Source organism: Rhinolophus hipposideros (assembly GCF_964194185.1).
Source record: "Rhinolophus hipposideros genome assembly, chromosome: 5".
Taxonomy (NCBI): Eukaryota; Metazoa; Chordata; class Mammalia; order Chiroptera; family Rhinolophidae; genus Rhinolophus; species Rhinolophus hipposideros.
Window position 1 is genome coordinate 57320785 of NC_138051.1, and position 27939 is coordinate 57348723.

At 37.2% G+C, this 27939-nt stretch overlaps 1 long non-coding RNA gene across 1 annotated transcript; it reads left to right on the plus strand.

Moving 5' to 3' along the window:
- The first annotated feature begins 10 nt into the window (after nucleotides 1–10).
- LOC308498254 lies at nucleotides 11–27939 on the plus strand. The gene is made up of 4 exons (XR_013993446.1): nucleotides 11–219; nucleotides 22716–22823; nucleotides 24146–24263; nucleotides 25326–27939. It is a non-coding gene; the product is annotated as an uncharacterized lncRNA (long non-coding RNA).

Below are 27939 nucleotides of genomic sequence, written 5' to 3' on the forward strand. Positions count from 1 at the left end.
AGGCGGAGCTGAGCCGGTGACGCGCATTGTTGTTGGGGAAATGCGCCGCGGTTCTCCTCCCGCGCGGAGATACCCAGCCCGGGGCGGGTGTGGGCGAGACACACTTTCCCTTCCCCTTTCACAACCCGAAGGGTCAGGATCCGTCTTGGGCTAACTGACCTGTTTCCTCCTTCCTGCGCAGGAGCCCCGGGAGACCTGGCTTTGCCTCGCCGGAGCTCGGTGCGTTTGTCGGAGCGGCGGCTCCTCCACCGAGGGCGCTCAGATTCCTTAGGAAAGCCCCCGAGGGGTTAGCAGCCACCTAGTACTAGGTTTCGATCCTAAGATACTGAAGGTCAGGTAAAATGCGGAATTCAGGGGGGTTTTCTGAAAAGTATGTATAATAAATGAAACACCTATTGTTGACCGAAAGGGTGTAGATTACATTGCATTAATGGGATATGGCCTATTTAAACCTGGCTATGGCCCCACTATTAGGGGCTGTTGGCAAGTTGCCTCTGAAAAATGAGCATAATAAAGGTTGATTATCCCTAAAGGGTTGCTCTGAGGCTTAAATTCTATAATACATGCGAAGTGCTTGGCGTCGTGCCTGAATGTACTCAATAAATGTTAGGTATTATTCCATGGACAAATGAAGAAGTGAGACCCTAAAAATCCCTCTGATTTCAGGTCAACTTTCCTAAATTGCTCAGACTAGGCATTGATCCCTTTTACTAACCAAATTGGTAGCTCTAATTTTCTATCTCCGTTTCTTCCCTTGTAATATTCATTCGGTCAGTCAACAAACATTCACTGAAGAGACAGTATTGAGGGAATCAGAGCTCCCTCTGCCTTAGTGGAGCTGAGTCTATTGGGAAAGAGTATTCCATCACGTTTTTTGGGAAAACATGTTACAAAGATTATGAACAGAATTCTGGGCAATAGCAGGACAGCTTAAAAATAAAAGTCAGGAAAGGCCCATCTGAGGGATGAGGAGGAGACAGTAATGTGAGAAGTGAAGAGGGAATATTTAAGGCAGAGGGAATGGCTGTGCAAAGGACCGGTGGTAGGAAGGAGCTTGGCTGTTGGAACTGCGTGGAGTCCATGCTGTTGAGGAATGCAAAGAGCAAAGAGGAGACTGTTAGGAGACTGGAGAGGTGAGTGAGGGCCCATTCCCCCAGGACGTAGATGACATAGAAACAAGATTGGATTTTACTGAAATTGCAACTGAAAGCCATTGAAGGGTAAGGAATGACTGTTAGAGCAAGGGAGTTCGGCACAGTGCTCTTTGCTGTCTGACATCTATATATTTCTGGCAATATACGGGCAAAAAAAAAAGCTGGATTTAAAGTAAAACAGCAAACAAAAACGAGTTGAGCTTCTTCAATGCTAATTTGGTCAAATTATATGTTTTGATCTTCAGTTACCTTACTGTTAAAAAACGTGTATCACATAAGACTGTACAGAAAAATACTACTTTCACTGAAAATTTGTAAATAATGTAATTTGTTTCTAAGTGTTTTCTTAATGTTGTGTATAGTTGCCTAATCAATGGTATTTTGTTAGCACATTTATTGTATTTTTTAATTGATTCAGAGTAGCATTCCAAACCAGTCTTTCTTAGTTTTCACAATGTGCTACTAAGGAAAAGAATATGAACTGTTACAAATATGTAGTTTCTTGATGCTATAGTTCCAAATGTATTTTTAAGTGCTTATGTCTGTGTTTTCTATTGAAATTCTCTATCACAACATGGATTAAAAAAAAAATTGTGGTCAAATATACATAACGTAAAACTTACCATATTAACTATTTTAATGCACAGTTCAGTGACATTAAGTACATTCACAGTGTTGTGCGACCATATCCATTTCCAGAACTTTTTCATTATCCCAAACCGAAATTGTATGCAATAAACAATAAGTCCTATTCTAGTTTCTAAGACATGAATTCTTTAAAAGTATCTGATGAGTTCCTCCCACCCCAAAATGGCAGATGGCCTTGATCAGTAGGATTATTTGCTCCCATTGAAGGGTTCAATGGACCATACCATATAAGTTGAAACCACTACCCAAGAAATAAGGATTAGTGTAAGTTTTTCGCTCAGATGACTAACACATCATATTAATGAGGAGTACTAATACAGGACTGATTAATTTTGAGCATGGAAAACCTTTGTGCCACGACAATAACATGTGTCTTGTAAATGTATGCTCCACAATGACCCAGACAACCTGGCGATCTCTAAGTGCATGTCTTTTTAATGCTATTAATTTTCATTAAAAAATAAGTGATTCCAGCTCTGGGTAAATTTAATTTTAAAAATCACTCTTCTGTGAAGAATGTATTAGAAAAGGACAAGAGAGAAGAAAGCAAGTTTTTGCTATATTTCAAATAACCAAGCATTCCATAAAGTTTTGAAGTTCAAAAGATTAAGATTTTGACTTGAAAATAGTTGATAACTTTTTTCTTTCTTAAGTATATCCTAGCTACCCCATTTCCCCGAAAATAAGACCTAGCCGGACAATCAGCTCTAATACGTCTTTTGGAGCAAAAATTAATATAAGATCCAGTATGATATTGTATCATATCGTATCATATCACATCACATCACATCACATTATATTATATTATAAAGACCCGATCTTATAGTAAAATAAGACCGGGTCTTATATTAATTTTTGCTCCAAAAGACGCATGAGAGCTGCTTGTCTGGCTAGGTCTTATTTTCAGGGAAACACGGTAGATACAACAGTTTAGCACCAGTAAACAAGCTAAATTTCTTTTCCACGTTGGATCCTCCCTTCCTGCTGCTCCTGTCATCCCAGTGTTTTTATCCCCAACATGAAGTCATGGCTACAGGCAGTCAGTGATTGCAAGGTGGGGGCTATAGCATAAAGGGGCACAAGGGAACTTGGCCTTATGATGGACACATCCATTGTCTAGATTGTAGTGATGGTTTCACGGGTGTATACATACGTCAAACTTACCAAGTTGTACACTGTAAACGTGTAGTATGTCAACTATATCTCGATAAAGCTATTAAAAAAATTAAAATAGGAACTCCCCATTTCCCCATTGGATGCAGATTTAGCCTTTCGTAGGTTTTAATTGTTGGGACATAGGTAAGGTCAATTCTTCTTAGAGGAGTAGCTTGGTGTATCAAAACATTTTACTAGCGACAAAAAGTACTCTTTTAATTTGCAAAAAGATTCCAGTATTTTCATCTACATTACAGAATACCAATTAAAATATTATAAACATATCGTTGCAAGCCTAGTTTACAGAATGGGATTCTAAAAAGTTTCCAAAGTTTTGAAGGTTTGACTTTTTTCCTTTTAATCAAAGAAATCACTTTCTGAAAGAACACAGTAAATAGCAGTAGACAACAATAAGCAGTCCTTGACTGCATGCTCAGGAAGCACCTTGAGGTACCTCAGAGCCCTTACCAGTCGTCTCCTGAGTCCTCAACATCCCAGGCATGTGTCACTATGGTCACAGTTAAACGAACTTAACTCCTCAGTGTGATTTGGGCAAAGGAGTCTAACAATGCAGACATGGGCCAGATAGAAAAAGGTGCCTTAGAAATTTGGGCTCCATGCCATTTCTGAAATGATGTCACTGTTTACACCTGGAACTCTATCTGGCTATTTGTTAGAAGTTATTTTTAAATACTGTGGTTTGAACAATGAAGAAAAACTAGGAAACCAGTAACAGTTTAAGGCACTGGGAGCTCAGGTTGTGGAACAGCCTAATCCTCTCCACCTGTTAAATCTATTCACCTTAATGGCTATGCCAGAAGTTTCCCACATCTTTAAACGCAAACCTGGAGCCTTCTATAAAGCGGTTCTTTTTTTTTTTTTAATTTAAATTTATTTATTGGGGTGACAATTGTTAGTGAAATTACATATTTTCAGGTGTACAATTCTGTATTACATCAAGTATAAATCCCATTGTGTGTTCACCACCCAGAGTCAGTTCTCCTTCCATCACCATATATTTGATCCCCCTTACCCTCATCTCCCTCCCCCCACCCCCCTCAGTTCTTCCATCACCATATATTTGATCCCCCTTACCCTCATCTCCCTCCCCCCACCCCCCTTACCCTCTGGTAACCACTAAACTATTGTCTGTGTCTATGAGTTTTTGTTTCTCATTTGTTTGTCTTGTTTTTGGTTTATATACCACATATCAGTGAAATCATAGGGTTCTCTGCTTATAAAGCAGTTCTTGATTTCAATACCATGAGGCTTCCTCATGTGTGAGAAAGTATTGATAGTCCTTTAGAAACTCTTTGGATATGTCCCAAAACAGAACACATGTTGCCAAATTCTATTCATTGTGAAACAGTGTTAGAATGGCATTCCAGTATATTTAATACACAAACTGAAATTTATTAAGAATGTTGTCAAATTGTAGTGATGATTATTTCTTAGCACAAATATGATTAAATACTTTTGAAAGACAAATTATCTGAATAACCAGCAAGAATAACAGTGAGAAATATTGTGTTGGAAACGACAAACTCTAAACCTGACACTTGAGTGTCTGGGAATGGGGGTGGGAGAAGGTGAGGGAGGGGGAGCAGCTTGAGCCACTGGTGTCTTTACCTTCTTGGTGGCCAATGAAAGAGTCATAGGTATCTTCAACTCGGCACTTTTTCACAAATTTGAAAATGATCACCTCTCAACGTCTTCCTCAAGTTCACCTTTTACCACTCTCCAAAATTCCTTCTAAATTCAATTTTTACTTTTTAAATTATCTGCAAAAGAAACTTATTTCTACATAGTTGTGTCTTTTCAACTGTCATTGTCAACTGTCAGGTATGCCCCCTGACTTTCTTTAAATAGTAGGACAGTATTTTTTAACTTTTAACAAATTTACTTCAGTCAGTATTTATACACAAAGCACTAGGCTAGGCATAGAAGGAAAACAAAGATAGATAAGCACCAGGCATGTAACTTTAATAAAAATTAAGCTATTAGAAGTTCTGCATTGGATGGATAAACTTGTTGCTGGGGAGCTTGAGGGAGTTGAGTGATTAATTCTGATTGTGAGTATTGAAGGTAACAAACAGGTGAAATTTGAACCAGCCCTGAGAGAACCTAGACTTTCTGTGACAGGTCAGGGAGTCATTGTTTGGGGTACAAGGCAGGAACAGCTTTTTAAAAATTATTCTGAATCCGTGTTTTTTTTTAATTAAAGTTTATTGGGGTAACAATTGTTAGTTAAGTTACATAGGTTTCAGGTGTACAATTCTGTAATACATCATCTATATATCACATTGTGTGTTCACCACCCAGAGTTAGTTCTCCTTCCATCACCATGTATTTGATCCCATTTACTCTCATCTGCCACCCCTCTCCCCTCTTACCCTCTGGTAACCACTAAACTATTGTCTGTCTCTATGAGTTTTTGTTTCTTTGTTTGTCTTGTTCCTTCGTTGTTTTCCGTTTTATATCCCACATCTCAGTGAAGTCATATGGTTCTCGACTTTTTCTGTCTGACTTACTTAGCTTAGCATAATAATCTCAAGATCCATCCATGTTGTCACAAATGGTCCTGTTTCATCTTTTCTTACCACCGAATAGTATTCCATTGTGTATATATACCACATCTTCTTTATCCAGTCACCTACAGAGGGACACTTAGGTTGTTTCCATGTCTTGGCCATGATAAATTAAGCTGCAGTGAACATCGGAGCCCATATATCTTTATGGATAAATGTTTTCACATTTTTTGGGTAGATACCCAGGAGAGGAATTGCTGGGTCATATGGTAATTCTATTCGTAATTTTTTGAGGAACCTCCACACTGCCTTCCATAGCGGCTGCACCGGTGTGCATTCCCACCAACAGTGTATGAGGGTTCCTTTTTCTCCACAGCCTCTCCACCACTTGTTACTATTTGTCTTGTTGATGATAGTCATTCTCACTGGGGTGAGGTGGTATCTCATTGTGGTTTTTATTTGCATTTCTCTGATGATTAGTGATGTTGAGCATTTTTTTCATATGTCTATTGGCCATCTGCATGTCCTCTTTGGAGAAATGTCTATTTAGGTCCTCTGTCCAATTTTTAATTGGATTTGTGTTGTTGCTGTTGTTGAGCTGTATGAGTTCCTTATACATTTCGAACATTAGCCCCTTATTGGAGGCGTTGTTTGCAAAATTCTCTCATCCACTTGGTTGACACTTTATTTCTTTGATGGTTTCTTTTGCTGTGCAGAAAACTTATTCTGAATCTTTATAACAGATGTATTAGAATTGTTCTCAACAAATGAAAGAGATACTCAAATTGTTCCAACACTTTGGCTCTTTGGGAGTAGCCAAAGGTTCAAATAATTTGGAAGAATGGATATTTGTGCTGACTCGCAGGAAATGTGAGTCAGCTTTTCTCGTGTACTCAGCACTGTTGTTACAGCTAGGATATTTTGGAAACATGAAGCTGAACAAATCAGACACCTTAAGTCTTTTCTTTTTAATAATTGGCCCAGACATGCATCCTGCAAGGGTAGACGACAGGGCCACCGCTTTTTTATTGTCAAGGCTTAAGGAACCCTGCCGGTAAGAGGAAACACCTGCAATTGAAAAAATAAACTTTGAAATACTTGTTTTCTATATAATCCTTCAGACTGAGAGACAGCCACATCTTTAGTCCATGCTTCTCTTCTATGCTTCAGGATTGTGTATTCAACCGCCTCCAGATAACTCTTGCAACTCAACATTTTTTAATGTAAACTCATGTTTACCCCAAACCTGTTTCTCCTATATTCTCTGATTTCTTGAATAGTACCCACCACGCACCAGTCTCAGAAGTCAAAACCTGTGAGTAATCCACTCCTCTTTTGTCCCCCATTACTTAACACTTAACCAGCAAAACCAATTGATATCATCTACTTAACATCCATTGTATCCTTTCTCACCTCTCAATCTCCATTTCCATTGACCTAATTCAAACTCACATCTTTTTTTTTTTTTTAACCTGAAATTTTGCAGCAAGCAACTAATTGGATTTCCCATCTCTTGTGTTTCCGCTCTTTGATCCATGCCTCTCTTGGTTGCCAGGCTGATCTTTCTAAAGAATATGATCAGTTGTTCCAGACATAGTTTGAGGTTGCTAGCTTCCTCCTCTCTTTTTTCTATGATGTTGGTGGGAAAGTTCATCATTGCCCCCTCTTGATATTATTACCTAAGCAGAACAGGACGTTAGGGCCTGTGCTTCATTCTCCCCTGCCCCTCTCCAGTGTGGTGGCTACAGCCTCTCATTCGGAACACATTCAGACTCAGGACAGGAGGTTCTTAATTGAGAGAGAGAATTGAAGCCTCTGCAGTCCCTCAGCATCGTGCTCCCCTTTCCCACACAAGTACACACAAAGAGATGGATTGGTTAGTTATATCAAGCCAGTTATATTAAGGGCAAAGTTAATCCAGAAAGGAAAGAGACTCTAACAATTAACTTATTTGGAATTTGGAGAATAATAGACTTTTAGGAACAAAGATTTAAATTAAAGACAAAAAAGACCTTCAGAGCCGCTCCTAAGGCTATTTGGGGCTCTCTAGTATCAGCATCATGTCACTATCTCCCAGAAACGGATATCCTTCCTCTACATTCTCCGCCTGTAACCCTGCATGTTTTTCTATTTGGTTGTAATTACTTTAGCAGCATTTTTAATTTAATAAACATCACCTTATTGATTTAATAGAATTTAGATGTTGTAATACTAACTTACAGAGTTTAAAATTATGCTAAAAGGGAAGTAGAAGGAAGTTGACACGAGGCATTTATCTGAATGTATTGGAACTGAATGGAAGAAAGGCTTGGAAATGACACAATAGGGCAGTGCTGGTGAAGTCCTGCCTGCTTGTGCAATGCTGTCCGGAAGGCAGTGGGTGGTAAGTGAAGGAAGGAGAGCCACAGAATCCTTGATGTTAGACTGGTGAGCATGTATAATGATGCAGCTCATTTTTAACAAACTCTGAGCTAAACAGGAATGGGGGAACTAGTCGGAACTATGAAAAGAGACAAGAAATGTATTCTTCCATTTCACATTCTCCTGCTCACATAGTGTAAGGCTCACATAATGTAAGGTTAGGAGCAAGAATTGAAATACTAAAGATAATAAAAATGGTTGTTGGTGGCAAAGGAGCATCTCAAGGGTGGAATTCAGGTAACATGTAGGGCAATTGGATAAAGGTAGGGCTAAATGAATGGGGTTATAGAGCAATTGAGGTGGGGCAGGCAATTAGGAACGGATTTAAAATGTGTCATCTGATCCACGTCATGATGGCTTTACGGGAGTGACACTTTCATAAATAGATTTCAGTTTTCTCTGACCACAAAGTATTTTTGAGCAGGAAGGAAACTTAGAGATCATCTAGTGACCATTTCATTTTCCCAGAAATTACCATTTGTCTACTTGTGATTTGTCAAAGGTCATATACATCCAATAGCGAGAGGAGAGCTAGGACTGGAATCCAGATCATTGGATTCCTAGTTCTCTGATTTCTCGACTGCATCAATATCTATCCATTCTGAGAACTCAGTATTCCAAAGTGCCCATGAAGTAAGCTAGATACATAGGAAAATCCTTATTTTGGAGATGAAGAAGCTGAGGATCCGAAAGGTGGAAGGAATCCACCAGATCACATGGGTGGACTAGACCAGAGCCCAGGCCTCACAATTCCTGGGCCAATAGGCTTTTACCAAACCACACTTCTTCTGAGATTCAAAACAGGTGAAATCTTCAATGCCGTGTGCTTAGGCACATTCTGTCCTTCAACCTACAGGTATTTTACTTTGTACTGTTTTATGCTATGCACTCTGCTAGGTAGCAAAGATTACAAAACTGAAAGATGAGTTTTGTCAGACTAGATTGCTATTTTGTAAGACTAAAAATTGAACTTTACCTAATGATCAGGAAAATGCACATGCCTTTTGGTGGTTGATAAGCTAGCAGGAAGTAATGTACTACAATATTGGAAATGTTTCAGATTGTATACTGTATTACCCAGATTCCACGTAATATATCTCTCCGATGGGAAAATATTAAAAAGTCTGGCATTACCAAGGCTTGTTGAGACTGTTGGAAAACTGGAACTCTCCTGATCTGCTGGTGGACACATGTCAAATGGCCCAACCCTTTTGGAAAGCAGTTTGTCAATATTAAGTAAAATTGAAAGTGCTTATACCCTATGATCCAGCAATCCCATTTCTAGTTATATACTCTAAAGGTTTTTTTCAAACTGTGATTCATGATCCATTAGTGGATTGTGAAATCGATTTAAGGGTTACAACAAACATTTCTTACAAATGAAATAGAACTGAAAATATCAGGGTAAGGATTGTTTTGTGAACTTTTACGTGCCACTCAGACTTTCCCTCTTCAAGACTGAAACATCCATTCACCCAGGTGCTAGGAGGGTTGACTGCCGACAGCTTTTAGCTGAGTCCCTCTCCAGGAAGAGAGATACTTGCCCAAGGTCAGCCCCTCTTCCTGAGTCAGCTGTATTCAGTAACTGATCGATGCAGGTGTATAAAGGCCTGATCCCCTTTCCCCCAATTCGAAATTACTCCGAGGAGTCACTGCAGCCAATGCAGGATCACTTGAGGCCTTTATGGCTTCATTAGAGTCCAAAACTCCCTTTGCCCGTTCCTGTTTCCTTCCCTTCCCCACAGGTGCAGATCCAGGGACACTCCCCCATAAACGTCTCCTACACAAATGTTCGTCTCAGATCTACTTCCTAGGCAACCGCGTCTGTGATGATATGTGCATATGTGCATGTACAGGATCTGAATGTAAAATTATTTCTCACCATGTGTATCGGCCGTGAAAGCTTGAAAACCCCTGCACCTAGAGAAACTTGCACATATGCAACAGGAGACATCCTGAGGATGTTCATTGGGGTATGCTTTGTAGTAATGGTGACTGGACAAAAACTAAATGTCTATAATCATGCAATGGAACAGTATCCAATAATTAAAAGAAGTGAAATCTGACATCTTACGATGTGGACCTGGACAAATCTCTAGCATACTAGGATACATACCAACTTCAGGATAGTGGCTACCTCTGGACAAGGAGTCTGGGAAATGGGATGAAGCTGGGGCTTCAAATGTAGTATCGGATTGCCTTTTTAAAAAACATCTAAAAATATATGGCAAAATGTAGCATGTATTACATTTATATGGGTACATGGGTTTCTTTTTTTCCATTTTTCTGTATGTTTAAAATACTTTAAAATTAAAACTTATTCAGTGAATTATTGCAGAAAACCTACACTCAAAAGCAAAGCATTTTTAATTTTATTTTACTATCAGGAGGTAGGGAAAGGATCGTTAACAAGGTCACTTCCTCTTAATACAAGAAATTTAGTCAAAATTTAATGGCTCGTGAAATACAGACATTCCAGTTGTAACTGGCTGATTTACTGTAAATATTTTTCTTCCCCTATTTTCATTACTTCTAAGTTCCCTGTATAATAGTGGAATCTTTCAGGAGTTCATCAAGTTCTGCTGACATTCTCTTTGAAGAGTTTTGCAGTAATTAATATGAGGAAATACAAACCTCTAGGTACAAGGGACAAGGGGCAAATTCATCATTTTCCAACATTTTCATAAAGATTTTTATGTAATTTTTTTAAAGTCAGGTTTATTGAGATAAAACGTACATACAGTAAAATGCATTCTTCTGTAGCGTTCTGCTTGTTGAGTTGTGGCAGAGGTATATATACACCTGTGCACGTCCACCACTATCACAATATGCAACATTCTCATCACCCCCAAGATTTCCTCAGGCCTCTTAGTGGTCAGTCCTAGCCCATGGCAACTGCTGATTGGATTTTTAGTCCCACAATATTGCCTTTTCCAGGATGACAAATATATAGAATTATATATACCCTTTTGGCGTTTTTTTCCCACTCAGCATAACGCATTTGAGATTTGCCCATGTTGCATGTTATATACATCAAAGATTTCTCCCTTTGTCTTGCTGAGTAATATTCCACCCATGGTTTATCTGTTCTCTAGTTGAGGGACATTCCCAGTTTTTGGTGATTGTAAATAAAACCTCTGTAACGTTTGTACACAGGTCCTTGTGTAGACACATGCCTTTATTTTTCTTCGGTAATACTTCTGCTTGCTGGGTGTTATGATAAGGGTTTATTTATAAGACACTGTCAAACTGTTCCGCAAAGTGGCTGTCCCCTATGGCGTTCCCACCAGGAATGCAGTATGAGAGTTCCAGTTGTTCCACTGTCAGGTTTGGGGATTTTTTTTAGCCATTCTAATTGGTTAAAATGGTAGAATGGTACCTCACTGTAGTTTTAGTTTGCGTTTCTCTAGTGACTAACGATGTTAAGTAAGCTTTCATGAAATTTTAAACAAGAAACTGTGATGATTGGATTATTACTAAATCAGATACTCACAGCTCGAAAACTGAAAACAGAGGTATTAAAACAAAACAAGCAGGGGTATGTAATTGACTGTAGGCATGGTCATTTGTAGTTTAACAATAGTTTTGCATTAGTGGTGATAGCTTAAAAAAGACAGTAGAAATATCACCATTACATTCCTGGGCCTTCAGGACATTGCCTTTTGTATCATACAAGGCACCTAGAGCTCAAAAGAAAGTGGCTAACTTACATCAGAAGGAGGAATTCAGTACAGGTTAGTGTTATTATCCAACAGCATATGTAAGGGATAGATCTAAGGAAGAAACTAAGGGATAGATCTAAGGAAGAAACTAAAAAAAGTAAGCAGAATAAAAGTGTGGCCGGTAATGAAACTATAAATTAGGGTAAGAAGTGGTTGTGGCTTTGGGAGAGTCGCTGCTGGATTGTTTAGTTGACCCTGTATTTCACTTACTTAGGTTGTGTAAATCTACAGACCATGTGTAGATTTAATATGATCTACACAATTTAATGCAAAGACTTTTTAAATATTTCAACTAATGCATATATTTAAGGAAAAGCAAAATTTTAGAACATTGTAAGTCTTATGTGTAAAAACAATCAGTAGAAAACAAATCTTCATACCTAGAGATGAGAACACAGTGATTCTATTTATAAGGAACTACAGTAATGCAAAATAGACTCTAAATGATGATATATAGGGATTTCCAAGCAACAGGGAAATTGAAACAAGCACATTTGGGGGTTAGAGTCCATTAGAAATAGTTGCAGATGAAAGTTTGAGGAAGAATTGCTAATGCCCACGTTAGTCCTCAGAACTAATAAATTCAAAGAATTTGAATAACTGGACCAGAAAGTGATTTGGGTAAATAAGACACATCTATGCTGTTAACTAGAGTGGGTCAGAAAATATCTTCCAAAAGAATTTGCTCCTGTCACTACTACTGTGTTTCCCCAAAATAAGACCCAGCCGGACAATCAGCTCTAATGCATCTTATGGAGCAAAAATTAATATAAGACCCGGTATTATATTATATTATATCATATCATATCATATATCATATCATATCATATATTATATCCGGTCTTATAGTAAAATAAGACCGGGTCTTATATTAATTTTTGCTCCAAAGGACACATTAGAGCTGATTGTCCTGGTAGGTCTTATTTTCAGGGAAACATGGTACTACTATGAATTGTCAGAAAAAGTTTATGGCTTGAATTGAGTGCACTGTCTATGAAACAAGGGTTGTTCTGGATGTTAAGTACGCGTAGAGTGAGATCTGTCACTTTTTGAACTGGAACAGGAAAGATATTTGTGACATATGTTTTGTTTGTGAAAAGGAAACCTCACTCAATATTTTTCTTTTTGGCCTAGTTAAATTCCTTGGAATGGGAAGTTATGATGCTAATTTTTTTCAAGAACTGTGCAGATAGATTACTCTGAGAAACCTTTGTAAGATCCTTTATTTAAAAAATCTGTAACTTTAGAGGGACCAGGAAAGGGAATTTTATATAGGATGAAGACTAGAGCAAAAGGCCCGACATGAAGATATTAGCAAATCCTAGTTCAGATATGGGAATACTGAGAGGAGAAAATCTGACCTTTAATTTTCAATGAACTACCTCCCTTCCACTCTGAGTATGACCCCAACTGAATCTTAACCATTTCTTCCTTTTGAGTACTTTGTGATCATGGCTATAATTATTTGAAGGATTTCTCAGGTTTTTCATCATATTGCCTATCACTCATTTTGTGAATATATGTTATCCCAGTTTTTAATTATACAGTGTATAGCAACTTATGTATTTGGATAGAATGATTAATTATCATTATCAAAAACATTCGGGTGTCTATATCCACATAAGAAGGTATTTACAAAAGAAACTCCACAGACTTATTCCCTTTCTTCCATCAACCAAAAATAACCTTAACACAAGATAATCATTTTATATGATCAATTTTGGGTCACCCATTTTATCCCTAAACCCCATCTCAAATCCTGAAACCTCGAAAGGAATTGCATAGGACTACATACCTTATCTGTAGTTGATAAATGATGATCAACTGTTGTTATTGCATTGGTCTTCATAATTCTCATATTATAAAGATGACAATCATTTATTTAGACAATTAATTGTCCAGTTAGGTCTTAAACTTTAGTCTCTGCAGAAACTTCAGTAAAAACAGGGCTCCTTCAGGACAGAAGCTCAGAGAAATTAGTATTTTTTGTTTTAAAAATCAGTTAGCTACTGTAAGACCTTCATGTAAAAAGTAACATGGAGTAAGTATTCTTTCCTCTTTTTTTTTTTTTCTGCTGTCCTCTCCGGCTTACAACAGACACAGCTATGTTATAACCACACGGCAATGTTTTGCAACAAAATGGCCTTGAAATAGAATACTGCCCAGTTGAAAACTTAAGCAATCCAAATGGAATAAATGAAACTGGTGTCTGCTAGATTCCCATTTCTTATAGGAAAAGCTATCACCTTTTTAGGAGACATCTTTAAGTGACCTGTACCCTGTCTATAGCAAAAAGTTCTCAACTGCTATAAAGTTCAGTTAAAGGACTGCAACTAAGACCTAACCCTATTACCTACCAGTACTGCTTTTGTCACTAAAATGCAACATCTGAAAATAAGTAAGTGCTACTATTTGGTAACTATCACAGTGTTTCTCATTTCTCTTAGAAATGGTAAAATCACTAAGGGCATATAAACCCTTTAAAAATTTTGCTCCAAGTGGCAGTGTAGTTGAGCTGCAACAGCAAATGAATTAAACAGCTGCAATAATGCTCTGAAACCAAAGCCTCTCTCAAAAATGTGTTCATCTCTGTGTATGTGTTTTCTTTTTGTTTGCTTGTTTGCAAGAGGCTTCATTACTCTAGCCAAAGATGACTTGCGTGGGTTTCAAAGTTTTTTTTCTTCTCAATTTTATTTCTGATATGAAATTGAAGTGACAAATAGCAACATGTGGGCCACTCTGATAGAGTGAAAATTCTCCGTAGGCCGCACATGGCTCGTGATAACTGCAATATGCTGTCATTAGAACTGCTTATCTGACCATCTGGAAACATTTTATAAACATGGTGTGTCCACTCAAAGCCAGTCTAACAAGAGTAACTTTTCTCCATTCCTATACACATAAGATCATTTTAAATGTGGACACTTGAAGAAAAGTTAAAAAAAATTTTTTTTCAGTGGTTGTGGGTTCTTATAAATGTCACAAGCCAGTGGCCAACAGTTCAGCAATATGCTTTCCTAACCACACAAAGTTATGTTCAGCAAGTCAGTGGTCTCATGATCTTTTGTGTGACTTGGAGCATTATTTTATGATAATTAGGTGACACAAAAGCCTCAGAAAAAAGCATGATTCTAGGACAATATAAGATGCCAATTTCCTTTGGTCTTTTTTTTCTTCTTTTCTATAGAAGTTTCTTGGATTCTTGGCTGATTGCATAACTTACTTTAGGTGACCTTGAGGTTGGTTGAATTGTTCTATAAATAAAAATTTTTTAAGTAGTTTAATGGAAACTCATCACTGAATAAGCTGTTATCAGCATTTAAATCCTTCTTCCTATGGCACTTGAACCTGTGAGGAGTTACATGAAATTGTCTTCTCTTAATACATTTTCTTTCATAATAAGTGAAAAGCCATTGTTCACCTATGTAACAGAATGAAAAGGATGGCCTAATTGTGACCTAAAAAGTAAAGAATCTCTTACATTTGTGGCAGTGTCTACATGGCACAATGAAAAGTAGAGATTTTGGTGTGGACTCAGTTTCAGTTATTTTGAGAAATGGAGAAGACTACCCTGGCTTTTGTGGACTAAATTATTTGGTTTGAAGTAGACTCTTTGGGTTTGATTCCTTACATTAAAAAAACAAAATGAAACATTGCTCAAAAAATGTGGTAATGTGTTCCATGTGATAATTCTCATCAGAAAAAGAAAGCAAGGGAAGCAGCTATATTCTTCAGCAAAAATAGGCAAGCATGTCCCTTTCACATGCATTACAGGGAAAATGCAGTCATTCAGCTTGCAAGGAAGAATAATCCATTACACACTATGATTTCCATATTGTTTCTCACAGATTGAGAAAAAAACTTTACTTGCAACTTAATTTTAAAGTCCATTAATATAAAGGAGCTGGAATTCTACTTGTAGAAGCTAACTATGATTCTTTAGCTAAAAAGTTTCGTGGTTTAGCCTTAGATTTGTGGTTCAGATTATTCTCAGGCTGCTGGCTTGGTTCAGAAAACCAAGCACCCTGTTCAACTCTGAATTAGAAGTCTCAAAAAAATAAAAATGAAAAAGAACCAAACCTACTTTTCTTAATTACACTGTATTTTATAAGATTACTCCTTCTAAAATTAGCAAAACAGCTGGATGAAAAGTGAAAAATTCAAGGACTCAGCTTGCTGTTTCAGATATTTTTTTGGATTGTTTCAGATATTTCGTTTTTTTAAGGAAATAGAAGGCAAAGTGGAAAATACCTATTCAAAACAAGAAACTATGGAAAAATAGTCTAGTAGATTAAAAAAATTAGAACTTTTAGAAATGAAAAACATAGCAACTAAAATCGATAACATAATGGGCAAAAAGGTTCTTTGATTCTTAGTCTCTATATGTTTTGCAGTTGTGTAAGATACACAAAACTATGGTACATTAAAATATATTTAATTATGATGTGTATTGGTTTTTATTTCCTGCTAGATGTTAGCAATCTAAAAATAGAAATACTGTTCACTTTTTAATGAGGTTTGGTACATAATCTCATAAGAGTTTTCAGAATGAGAACTGAACTTTTTCTTGAGCAATGTTTGCCTTTAGCCAACAGAGACTGTCAGACCCTATTATATTTTTACCCAGTCTGACAATCTTTTTTTTTTTTAAAGTTATTTAATATACAGTAAAAATAAGTTTTGGCAAATGTATAGAGTGGTAAAACTACCACTACAATCGAGATATGGGACACAACCCCCTAAATTCCTCTGTGCTACCCCTTTTTGATCAAACTCTCATCCTACCTTTAACCCCAGGCAACTACTAATCTGTTTTCTGTTCCTATAGTTTTGCCTTTTCTAGAATGTCAAATAAATGGAGTCATGTAATGTGTAGTCTTTTAACTGGCTTCTTTCACTCAGCAAAATGCTTTTGGGATTCATCCATGTTGTTATGTGTACCAACAGTTTATTGCTGAGTAGTATTCTATTTTATGGATGTACTATAGTTTGTTTATCCATTTCCCACTCAATGGACATATGCGCTCTTTCCAATTTCTGGTTATTACAAATAAAGCTATAAACATTTGTGTTCAGGTTTTTGAGTGAACATGAGTTTTCATTTCACTCTGATAAATAGTTAAGAGGGAGATTGTTGTGCCTGTCATAATTCTGTTTAACTTTATAAAAAACCACCAAACTGTTTTCTAGAGTGGCTGTGCGACTGTGCAGTGGCTACCAGCAATGTATGAGAAGGTCTGAGAGAATTCAGCTGCTCCCTGTTCTCACCAGCTCTTCATATTTCCAGATTGTTTTATTTTTGTTGTTCTAAATATTTATTTATTTTTATTTATTTATTTTTGTTGTTCATAATGGTACTAACTCATTATGGTGTTAATTTACTTTCCCTAATGACTGATGATGTTTCATTGCTTATGTGCCATCCATGCCTCTTTTTTGGTGAGGTATACTGTATACTTAAATCCTTTGGAACATTGTATTTTGATTTCAGTTTCTGTGCTTTTCATCTCTAGTTCTCATCTTTTTTTTTAAATCTACTGGGCTATTTTCTATAGTTTCTTGTTTGAATAGGTGTTTTCCACTTTGTATTTTATTACTTTTAAAAAATAAAATGTAGTTATTTCACATTCTGTGTCTGATCGTTTAAATATCTGAAGTCTTTGTGGGAGCTTTCTGTTGTTTCCAGTGAACATTATTTCTGTGGTTTCTCACTCATAGTAAGTTATTTCTTTGGGTGCTTAGTGTTTGTTACTGTGAGCTGCTTATTTTTCTTGAGAAAATAATTTGCAGGTTATTGAGGTACATTCCTCTAGAAAAGATTTGCATTTGTTGCTCCCATACACCTGGGACCTACTTAATTTATAGTAATGGCTTGAGGTTTTGGGGGGACCTATTTTGGCTGTGGGTTATCATGAGGTTACAATTTTTCAGGGGCAGAGTTTTTGGCCCTCGGTTACGCTTAGCACCACAGGGATTTTCCTTGTAGTTGTCTGAGGATGAATGGGTATGTAGGTTATTTATCCCCACCTACAGGGTCCAAGCATTATTGGAAGGGAGGTCTCCTGTAGGATTCTTCAAGCCTTAGACTTGGTATTCTGTCCCAGCTCTGCCCTCCCACCCCCACCACACCCCATGAAGCCAAAGCTGAAGTTCACCAGCTTGAGCAAAGTGACCTCAAGGCCATAGGACTGAGCCACTCCAGGGACATCATTTAGGTGAATAGACTGTAAATGGTGCCTCTTGGTCTTATATACCTGAACAGTGTTGTGTTGTCCACTTACCTGTTGGGGTCCTACTTAACTTCTCTTTGAACTGATAATTCCTTGCTTTCTAGTCCACAGAACCTTTCTAGGTTCCCTGCTTTTAAGAAGTTTAGGATTCTTCTAAAATTCAGCCTTTTACAAAATTGTTTCCAGTAGGAATGGCAGTCTGAATGTCTAGCCTGCCATATGCCTGACAATAGAACTCTCAGAGCTCAACTTCATATACCCTACAATTTATAAAGTATCTGATAGCCTAATTTGTTCCAATAATTACCTTTATTTTTTTTTCTGGCACCAAAGCTTTAATTAGGAACAGTTCAATGGGATTATAAAGATTCCATAGTCCCTGGTATTTAACTATTCCCTCAAGAATTGTATTACACGCATGTATTGGATTTCCATTGAAATACCAAAGTAGCTCAAAGGTTTACTCATGACCACACCACAGTTTTTTTAAATACTTCTCAGAAAATGAGTACATTAAGCCAGAATTGTGTGTCAGTTGCATAGAAAGTATTGCATCCCCATAGTTACGTTAAACATAACAAGGGAAATGTCTTTTGGTGGTTGATAAGCTAAAAGGAAGTGAGTCTTGTTGTACTACAATATTAGGAATGTTTTTAAACTTTTGCTCAAGAATGGAAGGTTTCAGATCCTCCTGTTTACCCCTTGCTCAAACATCAGTAAAAGTAGTTATGGAAAAACCACATGTGTGGTCAATGCTAAGATTCAGGGTATTGATGTCACGTAGAAAAACATTATTGAGAGATCCTTTTTTGTGGTTTATTTAATTCTCTTTGTTATTTATAGTATTTGCTCTGAAGTATAATTCAATAAAGTATTAGCAATTAAAGAGAAAGGAAATCTGTCTTAGCCCAATATTATATTAGCCCCACTCCCCACTTGGAAAAAAAAATGTTTGTAACACATACCAAATCAGCCTTGGAGACCACAGAGTCCATTTGTGCCTGGAATGTAAGAGACATTCAATCAATGTTTGTTGAATCAATTAATTAATGGACAATATATAATGGACTGTTGTAAGGGAAGCAGGAGTGGCTAAAATGTTGATCAAATTATGGGAAGAGCATTAAAGAAGGAAGATGCCTGGGATTCAATCCCCATTCTAGGGCTCCTTAGCGCTGTAATCTTGGGTAATCCATAACCACCTTGGGCCCCAGTTTCTTCATCACTGCCCTCCTCTTGGGTCAAACTGCATTGCCGCTCCCTGTACGTGCTGCTTGATTTCCCAATTCTATATGCTTGTCCTTGCAGTTATCTACTAAAAATGCCTCACCCATCTCTGCATGACTAAACCTACCTAAGCCGTGACATCTTGCGTCTTAATAAGCCTCCTCATACAAATACTCCCCTACCAAACTGTTTGGACACCATCCCAGCTAGAAGTTACCTTTCCCTCTGATCTCAACAAGCATTTTTTTTTTAACTCAATGGTGTCATTTAACACTTTATAGCTTGTGTTATGGTCTTTTATGTAGATATCTGTACTACGCTGCTTCTCTGCTAGGCTGTAAGTTCATGAGGTTATGGCTAATGCTTGCTATATTTTTTATTCCCCCCATAATACCTAAAAAAACACATTGAAGATTATATGTGTTCAGTAAATATCTGCTGAATCTGAAAATAGGGGATAATAATGCTTTTCTTGCTGAGGAGGGGTCTGTGTTGAATGATAGATTGAGGTCATTCCCAGCTTTTAAACCAATAATTGTGGAGCACTAATGGTGAAGCTGGACATAAATAAGTAAAGAAAATTGTATAAGTTATTTATCCATTAATGGAAGAAGAAAAGAGAATACTTGGATGGATCAGAGCCCATTTAAAGCAAAGATGAAGAGGGAAATTGATGATATGTAGTAGGAGTGACAAGAGCTGTATAGATTTTTCTATTCCAGTCATTTTAAAAAGTTCTTTTCTACACTGCATTGTTTTTAGACTACACATACCTGTGTAGAGCTGGTATATTGTGCCTAATTTTGAGAGATTCCCCAAGAACTTGAGCCAGAAAGTGAATTACATTTTTAGAGTGCCGCTAACAATCTCACAGACATAATGTTGAATGAAAGAAAGCACACAGTCCATACTCTCTAATTCCATTAACATGAAGTTCAAAAAATTCTGTTTTTGAACTTCAAAACTAATTTCTGGTGATAGAAGTTAAAACAGTGGTTACCCTTAGAGAGTGGTGACTAGTACGTGGTACAAGAGTTATTCAGAGGTGCTGGTAATTCTCTGTATTTTGATCTAGGTGGTGGTTACATGGTATATGCGCATGTAAAAATTTTTTTTTTTTGTTTTTGTTTTTTTGCAGTTTTATCCCAGTACCCATTTTATTTCACATAACTTTTCTATAGTAAATATAAGCTCAAATAATGAGGCAGAAAGATAAGATTAATTCATATTTACATGGTGCCTTTTCTTCTGAGGATTACAAAGCAGAGGTATAAAAGGCTTATTAAATTTATATTCCTCTACAGATCCAGTGCAACACTGTTACTCCCATTTTATAGATAGGCAAACTGAGGTGCAGATGTTAGAGTTGCATCCCATATTTTGGGTCTTCTAGATTATTTCCAGTTAGTTCATTTTTTTTTTTAATTGGGGAATGTTAGGGAACAGTATGTTTTTCCAGGATGTCAAGTCGTTGTTTTTCTTTCTTTTTTTTTTTTATTTATTTATTAGTTTCAGGTGTACAAGACAAGGTAATACTTAGACGTTCATCATTTATATCCCTCACACTGTGAACCCCCCTCCCCCCATCCACTATCCCTCCGACCTCACACTGAACCATCACATTATATATATAAAATTATAGTTGGCATTCATTAATGTTTAGCTTCTGGTGTACAATGCCATGATCAGGTATCCACAGTATCCCTGAGGTGGTCTCCCAAATAGGACGCATGTCCATCGGATACCCAACAAAATCTTTACAACATTATTGAATACCTTCCCCAAATTAATTTTCAAAAAAACCCTGAGGCCATCTTGTGGTTACCAGCTGCTTCCAGATCCCTTCACCTTTCCCCTTATCCCCAACCCCCCCCCACACCCATCTAACAACTCTCGGTTTTTTCTTTGTGTCCCCAAAACTGTTTCTGATTAGTTCATTCACATAGTCTTTTCTTTAGATTCCATATATAAGTGAGATCATATGGTACTTGTCTTTCTCTTTCTGACTTATTTCACTTAACATAATGTTCTCTAGATCCATCCATGTTGCTGCAAATGATAAGATTTCTTTCTTCTTTATGGCTGCGTAATACTCCATTGTATAAATGTACCACAGCTTCTTAATCCAGTCATCTACCGATGGGCATTTCGGTTGTTTCCATATCTTGGCTATTGTGTAAAGTGCTGCAATAAACATAGGAGTGCATACAGATTTTTGAATTGGAGTTTTGGATTTCTCCGGGTAGATGCCTAGGAGTGGAATTACTGGATCATAGGGTAGTTCCATTTTCAGATTCCTGAGATACCTCCATACTGTTTTCCATAGTGGCTGCACTAATCTGCAATCCCACCAACAGTGCACTAGTGTTCCCTTTTCTCCACATCCGCGCCAGCATTTGTTGTTTGTTGATTTATTGATGATAGCCATTTTGACTGGAGTGAGGTGGTATCTCATTGTGGTTTTTATTTGCATTTCTCTGATGGTTAGTGAGGTTGAGCATTTCTTCATATGTCTTCTTGCCTTCTGTATGTCCTTTTTAGAAAAATGTCTCCTCAAGTCCTCTGCCCATTTTTTAATTGGGTTGTTTGTTTTTTTGGAGTTGAGTTGAGTAAGTTTTTTACAGATTTGTGATATTAATCCCTTATCAGATATATTATTGGCAAATATCTTTTCCCATACAGTAGGATCCCTTTTTGTTTTATTGATGGTTTCCTTTGCTGTGATGTAAAAATGTTTTTAGTTGTGCACTTAAGGTTTATGCACTTCACAAATGTAAGTTATACCTCAAATTAAAAAAATGCAAGTTAACAAATCTGGTTGCCCCATGTATCACTGATGAGTAGGTAAAGGATAGATCCAAGCTATGCAGTGTGTTTCCTGGAAAAACGAAGCACACAAAATTCCAGAGTTTTCTCTTTAAACCTGTAACCAGATGGCTCTCATAAATAATGCATCAAAATATGGTTAGGAACAGAAGAATTCATGAAGTGTGATACCATGAAGATAACCAATGATCATATGGTTTACTCATTTTGACTTGCAATGTGATTTTCTGGAAGAGCCAGGATCACCAATAAATTGTCATGCAGTAAGAATGGAATAAGTACTGTATAAGGAGACTTTCTAGCTGTGAAACCTTGAATAAGTCACAGGCTTTCTGGGCATCGGATGCTTCCTCTGTTAAATGGAAAAATATTTATCTGTTCTAAGATAGAGGACAGGATCAAGTGATCTCTTTAGGCTCCTTCCAGCTCCTAAAATCTTTGGCTTATGGAAGTTGGAACTGTAAAAACAGTTCCGGTTAAAGCTTTTACACTATTGAAAGTAGGATGGAAAAATGAGTTACTTAAAAAATCTGTACTAATAGGCAACAAAAAAAATGTAGGTGGAATTGGGGCCATGCCAAGTAGTAAGAGATCCAGGTAGAAAACATCTTTTCAGATACAGCCAGCTACCTGAAACCTTTGCTGTTGTTCCCTGGGGATTTCCTTTGCCTTCAGTAAGGGGTTTACCTAATAATGCTTAAAAAAAAAAAAAAAGAAAAAGAAAAAGATAAGGAAACGTTTCTAGGCTTCAATCAAAGAAAGCATTGTATGATAAGTTTTTCCTTTGTGGTTTCATATTTGCAGAGAATAAATCCAATGTATGAGCAGAGAAGGAACACTGGTCTCAGTTGGGCTTAAAGAAAATCTAACAATTAGGAGGAACTGCAAACATCACCTCTTCTTTCAATACTAGTAAGTGTGACCATCATGTCTATTTTTCTAAAAAGGCAACTAAGACCCAGTGAGGCTAAATGACTTGCCTAAGGAAGACCACAGAGCTGGGAGGAGCACAGAGCAGAGACAAAAAGCCAGTCCTCAGATTTCCAGCCTAGTATTGGATCTGCTACCGCACCAGCCTGCCCCCTGTGGTTCCTTTCGGATGAGTTGGACTCCATGGCAGGGCCTGGGAGGACTTCCACTGTCCTTTGTTTCAAAAGCAATTGAGAAAGTGGGAAGCTAATGGAACTGGGATCAGAGGACCTGAGCCTTCCACTTATAACTGGTTGGCTTGTGACCCTGGAAAATCATTTAACTTTGCTGAGCCTCAGTGTCTTCATCTAAAATAGCACCTCACTCTGTCACTGAAGCAGAGATCAATTGAAGTTACCTATGGGAAAGTGCTGTATAAATTATAAAACAAAATGTGGTTATTAAAATGGACAAGTTCATATCAATTTGGTAAATAAGGAATTAGAAATTACAAAACAATAATACCTGATAAAAATGCTCTGGGTGAATACCTGGTAACTGCAGGACTGCTATTAGCATATATATAAATCAATGGTCCTGTAACAGAAATGTCCTTTATTTATCATAACAGTCTAGTGTAATCACTTTTAACAAGTCTCCAAGGAATTTTCCCTAATGTGTAGATGCTGGTTGTAAAATGAACCTTTTTGTGAGGATACTGGTCTCTATCCTCCTCCACACTTTGCACTATCAATCTTAAAATCTGTGAAGCCAAAATGGTAAACACAGTGTCCTACTTTTATTTTAATTTACGTTTTCTTAATTATTAGCGAGGCTTGGCATCTTTTCATCATTTTATTGGAAGTGTATCATGGAAGGCTGCTAGATAGTACCAAGTTAAAATATAAGTGCACATACTCTTCAAACCAGAAATTCTATTTTTCAACCTCTCCCTTAGGGAAATAATGCTCACATACAGGCACAAAGAAGCATGCACAAGGTTTTTCACTGAAGCATTCTCTGAAATAACAGGTAACTAAAAACAACCTAAATAACTATCAACAAGTGGAGTGGTCAGATAAATTACGGACCATCCAAACAATGGAAAACTATATGACCATTGAAAAGGAATATAATGGAGCTTCAACGTGAGAAAAAAAGCAAGCTGCAGAATAATGTAAGATAACAGCATTTACTTAGAAAATGAAAGTAAAACTATATATTTCTATATACATAAATATGCATGTAAATGACAAGCAAATATCTTTTTTTAAAGAATACATATTTTTAAATTATTATTATTATTATTATTTTATTTTTTTAAGGAGGGTACAGCTCACGGTGGTCCATGCAGGGATCGAATCAGCAACCTTGGTGCTACCAGCACCATGCTCTAACCAACTGAGCTAACCGCCCACTCCTGAGAAGCAAATACCTTGAAAGGTATATAAACAAACTGAAGACAGATTACCTAGGGGAAGGAGACCCAGTGTGAACAGGTGGCCAAGGAAAACTATTGTGTTCTTTGTATTGTTTGAATCTTTAAAACAAGAATGCCTTTGTGTATTACTTGGCTAATTGATAAAAAGTAAAATGTAGTTTAAAAATGACATGGAATGATAAAGTGTAAAATTTAAAAGAAAGAATATTGTTATTTCAATATGAAAAACAACTTTTAGATTATAGAAATTTCTTGGATTTTCCTGAGTAGCAAAATAAGAATGAATCCAACTAAAGCTGAACTAATGTGATACCTGTCATTCAAGTGAAGAGTATAAAATTTAGTAAAAAATAAAAATCATCTAAAATACAGATATTTGATATCATGCAGAAATGGACTGATTTTTCTTTCACTTTTTGTCCAGGTATCAAATAGATTGAGGTTTATCCTTCATGTCACTGGTTTTAATTTACTCGAACAATTGTTGTGTTCCTTATTAATATTTTAAATTGACTGGAGTCCATTTCAATGAGATCGACTCTCCTTTTGGCATTGACTTTTTTCTCTGATCACAAAGTACATATTGTGAAAAGAAAAGGGAAAAACATTGCAAGTTATGATGGAAAAAATGTAGTCCCATCATCAAAAAGAAATATTGTTAACATTTTTAGGTGTTATTCCTTTTGCAAATAGGTGGTCATGGAATTGAGTTAATACTATGCATATAGTTTTGTTTCATTTTTTCAGTTAGCATTTTACTGTAAGCATTCCCATATATCACCGATTCTTCAAAAATGTTTATAATGGCATAATGGTATTCCAAAGTATGCATAAACTATAATTTATCCATCTAGTCTCCTATTATAGGATATTTAGCTTATTTTCATTTATTCATGCTTATACTTAACTCTATGAAGAACATCTTTGCATATAATTAATTCTTTGCTTTCATTTTTGATTATGTCTCTCAGATATATTCCTAGAAATGGAGTTATAGGTTGTGCTGGTTATTTTCCATTCCTAACCCTACCCCTTCTCTGCATTTCTTTATTCTCTCTTTACAGATTGCATCTCCAGGATTCCTTACCCTTTGGTGTCCTTGGGATTCAATGGGTGGCACCAGGAGGAGATTAGAAGGCCAGAGAGAGAGAAGTTGGGGTATCTCCTCCTCACTGTCTTTCTGCTTTAAGGCAGTGCCTGCATGCCCTTCCCCACCTCCGGCCCAGCCCCCTTTCATGGTGGTTCCTATTCCACCACTTCAGCTCTTACTGGATTCCATAAGTTTATTTCCAACCTTTGTCCATTTATCTCCAGGAATGGTAACAGCTTCCTACTATTGTTCTCTAGGTGCCTCAACATTCCTTATTACTTCCTTAACCTGACCTATCTATCTGTAAGTAGTTCTTTTATTGAAGTCTCTTCATTTGAACTATCCTGGATGAAATCACTTTCCTTTTGGGATGCTAACAGACACAAGTTTTAAAAGACATTCTTGAAAGATACTGCCAAATTGCAATGCAGAAAGGTTATATGCACTTACACTCCAATTAATAGTATGTGAAAGCTCTTAAAGATGCAATAGATTTTTGAACTTACCAGTCTCCTGTTTGTTATCTGGTGCCTTCCTCTCTGCTGTCACTCATAGGCAAAGGGTTCTGCCATAGGCCATCTAAAGAAAAGTCATACAACACAAAGGTGAAAATATTGGGATGAGCAGTTGTGTATCATTTACAAACCTGAAATTCACAATGCAAGAAGAGACCCTGGATTGTACTATGAAAATGATTCCTTTGACTGACACCTATGGGGTGGGAAGGATGGTGTGGTTTGGGAATGTCAGCTCATACGAATACGTAGACAATAGCTAAACACTAGCCCAGGAATCCTGGGGATGCAATGCTGCTGCCTGTTAAGGTCTTAGTACCCACTGCAGAAGAATTTCTACTTGGTCTCTCTATTCTTAGCTTTCTTAGGAGAGCAATTTACAGGTACATGGATTTTGGGAAGAAAGAATCCACAAAAACATCATCTTCCCTTACTTCTCAAACGAGAAGCAGCTACGCTCCTGGCATTTTACACAATGGTTGCCAGAAAGTGGCTGAGATTTTAGCCAAGTCGACTCATGACACAGGTGGAAACATTGTGCTTTTCCGTTTTCTTGCAAAATAATGAGACACCTAGTGGGCACAACATGAAAATGTCTTTATGGGAGATGGTAAGTCATTACCCAGGTAAATGGCATTCAATAACTGCCTCAGTGCTTCATTCTACAAAAATATTATGAGAGAAATATCCAGAGCCAGGAATCAGACCAACTATTGACTCATGTTGAGTAATCAAGATACATTATTACCATATATTTTAGAGCACTCAGTAGTTTTCAAAGTCCTTTAAAAATAAAGTTTCTTTCCATAACACTCAGTACAATAGTATCCCCCCAGGCTGTGGGCTCCCTGAGGGCTGAGGTTATACTAGTTCCTCTCAGCTCAGTGTCCAAAACAGGTACTTAGTAAAAGTTTGATGAACTGAACTCATCTGAACAACCACTCCAAGAGGTGGGATACTTTCTGATTTTTTTTTCTAGGTGAGGAAACAAAAAAAAGGTCAAAATAGTTGCCCTCCAGTTTAGTAAGTAGAAGAACCAGCCATGAACCACATCCTATACTCCTTGACTTTTGTAAATGCCCAAACAGACCATGTAGGAAAGCCCCCTTGCTTACATAAATGCCCACTGGCCTTCCCCTCTGATTTCAGTTAGCAGCATCTAGCTTTATTCCATCGTTAGGGACCCTTTTTGGAAGGTTATAGTGTTTCAATCAGGGGTGGTCAGTCCGTGACCCAAATGAGACCCCAGCCTTCTCAGAGGGTTTTCCATGTTAGATTACAGGTTATCGAACTCTTTTTGCATTTCATGATGGGGTTTATGCATTTCCATCTTCATAGATCACATGTTTAATCAACTACCAGGAGTGTAGATGAAATAATTTGCTTTTGTTACCAAGGCTTAGCCAAGGGACTTGTATAAATCCCAAGGGGTCTCTGGCCAGCCTTTGCGTTTGGAAAGCACCTTATAAAAAGTCTTCATTACGCAGCATGTAAAAGCATAATAAATCCTAGGAGGTTATTTGGACCAATCTTTCTCAAACCTTTCTCAAAAGGTTTCATGGACCCTTGGGACTTCCACTGGTGAGTTCTTGGGATCTAGAGGTTATCTATGAATATTTTTAATTTTAGATATCCTTCTATGATTATCCTAAGTTAACATAAAATACCTTCTGGACCACCTGCCTAGGCACTTCGTAAGTCAATCAGGACACAAGGATTCACTATCCAACGCAAAGTATTACTCTTGATACCTAGTAATCAACTGAAATAATAATCATGTAAGTTTTTAAAAATTGAAATACAGTTCACATACCATAAAATTCATCCTTTTAAAGTATACAATTCAGTGGTTTTTACTATATTCATAAGATTGATGATTCATAACCATCATCACTATGGTTACCATCATCACTAATTCTAGAACATTTTCATTACCCCCAAAAAAATCCCCATGCCCATTAGCAGTCACTACATATTTTCCTCCACCTCCCACCCCTACCCCTGGCAACCACTAATCTACTTTGTGTCTCTGGATTTGCCTATTCTGGACATTTTATATAAATGGAATCATAC